The sequence below is a fragment of the Bison bison genome, unplaced genomic scaffold (assembly GCF_000754665.1).
Source record: "Bison bison bison isolate TAMUID 2011002044 unplaced genomic scaffold, Bison_UMD1.0 scf7180017864092, whole genome shotgun sequence".
In the NCBI taxonomy this organism is placed as follows: domain Eukaryota; kingdom Metazoa; phylum Chordata; class Mammalia; order Artiodactyla; family Bovidae; genus Bison; species Bison bison.
This window is the reverse complement of record NW_011494664.1, coordinates 469088-473815: the sequence shown is the minus strand read 5'-3', so window position 1 is coordinate 473815 and position 4728 is coordinate 469088. Positions and strand designations below refer to the sequence as shown.

The following is a 4728-nucleotide window of genomic DNA, read 5'->3' as shown; positions in this document are numbered from 1 at the left end:
CAAGCTTTGTGGAGTTCAGAGTCTTTTAATCACCAACTGTCCTTGACTCCTTGCTTCAAAATGAAAGTGTTAGTCATTCCACTGTGTCCAACTCTTCAAGACCCCATGAACTGTAGCCTGTAGTCTCCTCTGTCCATGCAATTTTCCAGACAAGAATACCAGAGCAGGTTGCCATTTTCTGTTCCAGGGGATCTTTCCGACCCAGGGATCAAACCCAAGTCTCCTGCATTGCAGGCAGATTGTTTATCATCTGAGCCACCAGGGAAGCCAGGACTCCTCGCTTGGTGCCCTGCAATAAATGCTTCACTGTCCTTCACTACAGGGGTTTCCCTGGGTTAGAATCCTAATTTCTTAACTTACTTGATCTGTAATTCGGAGCCTGTTGCTGCCTTTCTCCAGACCTGTTTTCCCCATCAGTAAATTAGGGATAATAATTTTCCCCAGAATAAAACTGTCTTCAGGGATTGTGGGGGAAAAAAAAAAGAAAACACTCTCAGTTTTCCTCCTTTGTGTCTCCCTTAGTCTCACACTATTGCCACACTCAGAATATTTTTTTAAATATGTTTTTCCTTTAATTCACAATAATCTATTTCACTTTTAATTAATTTTTGGTTGCGCTGGGTCTTGCTGTTGAGCAGGCTTTCTCTAGTTTCAGTGAGCTATTCTTCATTGAGTGCTTGGGCTTCTCATTGCAGTGGCTTTTCTTTTTGTGGAGCAAAGGCTCAAGACTCAGGGGCTTCAGGAGTTGTGCACAGATTTTAGCTGCTGCCCCCACCTCCACCCCCACTGGCCCTGGGATGCGGAATCTTCCTGAACCAGGGATTGAACGTGTGTCCCCTGCATTGGAAGGCAGATTCTTATCCACTGTACCAATGGGGAAGTCCCTCAAAACTTCTGCTACCAGATGAGTGGCTGTTTTTCCCACACCAAATAATTCTCTGTGACACCAGTTCTGTGTCTTACAACCCTACTCAGTTCTGATACTCTGCCTGGAGATACTGTTGCAGGCAGGTGGACCCCTTCCAGGGCCCGAAACTGCTCTCCTGTCTAACATTCGGAAATGAATTGTCCGAGGAGACACATGTGCTGACAAGCAGGAGACTTTATTGGGAAGGGGCACCCGGGTGGAGAGCAGTAGGGTAAGGGAACCCAGGAGAACTGCTCTGCTGCGTGGCTTGCAGTCTCAGGTATTATGGCGATGGGATTAGTTTCCGGGTGGTCTTTGGCCAATCATTCTAATTCAGAGTCTTTCCTGGTGGCGCAGGCATCGCTCAGCCAAGATGGATGCTAGCGAGAGGAATTCTGGGAAGTGGACAGACATGCAGTGTCTCCTTTCAACCTTTCCCGAACTCTTCCGGTTGGTGGTGGCTCATTAGTTCCGTATTTCTTACCAGGATCTCCTGTCATAAAACAACTCATGCCAATGGTTACTATGGTACCTGGCCAGGGTGGGCGGTTTCAATCAGTGTGCTTCCCCTAACAATACTGTCGACTCCTACAGGTGAAGGGCTCAGTCCTACAAGACTGTCCCAACCCCACTTCAGATGATAATCACAAGTCCAGGTTGTTCCCTGTGCTCTGACTGATGAACTATACACGACTCCCTCCCCCCTCAGGATCAATTAATTTGCTACAGCAGCTCAGAGAATTCAAGAAAACGGTTCACTTACTGTTGACCAGTCGATTGTAAAAAGATATGATAAAGGCTACAGGTGAACATCCAGAAGGAAGGAATGTGTAGGGTCAGATACGTGGGGGCTTCCCTGCCCTCTCTGGGTGTGCCCTCCCCCAGCATCACCATGCATTCGCCAACATAGAAGTTTCTCAGAACCCGGTCCTTTGGGGACTTTTGTGGAGGTTTCATCAGGTAGGCATGATTGATCATCAACCCATTTCCAGCCCTCTTCCTTCTCTGGAGAATGGAGGATGTGGCTGAAAATTCCAAGCTTCTGATTGTGGCTTGATCTTTCTGGTGACCAGGCCCCGTGCAGGAGCCCACCCAGGGCCACCTGACTAGAACAAAAGACACTGCTGTTACCCAGGAAATTCCAAGGGATTTAGGAACATCTTTAAACAAAAGATGCTCCTCCCAGTGCTCTTGCTGCTGCTGCTAAGTCGCTTCAGTCCGACTCTGTGCTACCCCATAGACGGCAGCCCACCAGGCCCCGCCGTCCCTGGGATTTTCCAGGCAAGAGTACTGGAGAGGGGTGCTCTTATCACTTAGCAAATGTCAATGGTTTTAGAAGCTCTGTGCCAGGAACCACAGACAGAAACTAAATATATATTTTTCTAACATCTCACAGGTTGAAGATGAAAAGAGATAATGCATGTAGAGTGCTTTGTCTACGACCTAGCATACAGAGGGTAGGGGATGTAGCTCAGTGGTAGAGCACATGCTTTGCATGTATGAGGTCCCGGGTTCAATCCCCGGCATCTCCACATTTTTGGGCTTCCCTAGTGACTCGGCTGGTAAAGAATCTGCCTGCAATGAGGGATACCTGGGTTCAATTCCTGGGTTGGAAAGATCCCCTGGAGAAGGGAAAGGCTACCCACTCCAGTTTTCTGGCCTGGAATATTCCACAGTCCATGTGGTCACAAAGAGTTGGACACGACTAAGCAACTTTCGCTTTGAAGCTTCCCTTGTAGCTTAGTCAGTAAAGCATCTGCCCGCAATGCGGGAGACTTGAGTTCAGTTCCTGGGTCAGGAAGTTCCCCTGGATGAAGGAAATGGCAACTCACGCCAGTATTCCTGCCTGGAGAATTCCATGGACAGAGGAGCCTGGCAGGCTACAGTTCATGGATTTGCAAGAGCCGGACATGACTTACTTAGCACTATCTTTCTTTCTTACTGGCATGTAAAAACTGCTGCATAAATGTTAACTCATTATTTTAAGATGCTGTTAGCAGTGGAAAATGAATTCGGTGAGGGGATATAAAGAGTTATGAAGCTAAAGACTAAGAGGTTAAGAATCAACCAAGACACTTTAGGTTTAAGAAGGAAAAATAATTTATGTTTTTCAATAATTTGTGAATCCAGTTCCTATTCACTGCAATAGCTACAGCACCAATTCACAGAATGTAGTCTGGGGACATCTGAGAATCCCCCAAAACTTTTGAGGAAGTCACGAACGCCTTTTTTCACTCTCATTTTTTCACTCACATTCCCTGGCATTTCCTAGAGGCTTACGAACATATGATGTCATACCTGATGAACACAGAAGTAGATATGAGAAATCCAGCTGTCTTTTATTAAGCCAGACATTAACAATACTTGCCAAAAATGTAAAACAATGACAGTCTTATTGATTAATTTTTTTTGAAAAATATTTATGTCAACACCGTTGTTAAGTTGTTGAGTCGTGTCCGACTCTTTGAGACCCCGTGGACTGTAGCACACCAGGCTTCCCTGTCCCTCACTATGTCCAGGAGTTTGCTCAAGCTCATGTCCATTGATTGGATGATGCGATCTAACTATCTCACCCTCTGCCTCCCCTTTCTCCTGTTACCTTCAATCTCTGCCATTGTCAGGGTCTTTTCCAATGAGTCAGCTCTTCGCCAAAGTATTGGAGCTTCAGCTTCAGCATCAGTCCTTGCAATGAATATTCAGGGTTCATTTCCTTTAGGATTGACTGGTTTGTTCTCCTTGCAGTCCAAGGGACTCTCAAGAGTCTTCTCCAGCCCCACAATTTGAAAGCATCAGTTCTTTGGCACTCAACATACACATTAATTACTGTTAACTTAAAATGAATACATAGATTAAAATGTTAAAGATTTCTGCTTTAATTTCAGGTACAGTAAATATCAATAAATATAACCCACAGAAAAGCCCTTAAATTCTCATTTTTTAATAGTGTGAGGGTCCTAAACCCAAAAAATTGGCCTAGAAGAGCACATGACATATCTTGGGGCCAAATAGTTTGGCATTGTAGCAGGTAATCACTGGATTGAAGTGGGCTCTACTTTTATATTCAGAGCTTATTTCATCATTGGCAAGACTTTTAGGAATTTTATGGGGATCCTGGAATCAAAGTTTCCATAATGTATCCGTTTCCTTGGCTTCTGAGCAACTGTTCCGATTAGGGCAGAGCTCCATTAGTTGTAAAAGTCATTGAACCACTCAGGACAGTGCAAGCAAAGGGGAACATGAAGCCCACCGCTGAGAACACAGACTGTGACCTCTACTTGTACTTGGTTTCCAGCACAAACTCCCCTTATTTCACATCCTTTCTCACTTCATTCATCTTGGAATTGCCAATTTCATTTGCAATAAACTGAAAACCACTCAAACCTTTACTTAGAAGTTAGATTACACCTTTGCTTTTTTCTTTTCTTTTCTTTTTTTTAATATTTCTATATTTACTTGACTGTGGCAGGTCTTAGTTGCAACATGTGAGATCTTTAGTTGAGGTATGTGGGATCTAATTCCCTGACCAGGGATTGAATCCTGCCCCCCTGCATTGGTGTCTTAGCCACTGGACCCCAGGGAAGTCCTACCTTTGCTCTTTGTCGTCCTTGTTATGTTCCAGAACTCCTGGCATTTCTTTCCATGATATAAATGGTCATATTTTATACCATGTGACCCCATCCTAACTGGCCACAGCAGACTGAACTGGAATTGGATACTTAATCCAAAGGTAGCCATTCATAGTTTATCTGTGATGTGTGTTTTCTGCTAGACTGATGATGGCTTCCCTGTCCTTTTTTTTTTTTTTTTTAATCATCTAGGAG

At 44.6% G+C, this 4728-nt stretch overlaps 1 non-coding gene across 1 annotated transcript; it reads left to right on the top strand.

Moving 5' to 3' along the window:
- The first annotated feature begins 2367 nt into the window (after nucleotides 1–2367).
- Nucleotides 2368–2439, top strand: TRNAA-UGC. Its single transcript has one exon. It is a non-coding gene; the product is annotated as a tRNA-Ala (tRNA).
- Nucleotides 2440–4728: the final 2289 nt, after the last annotated feature.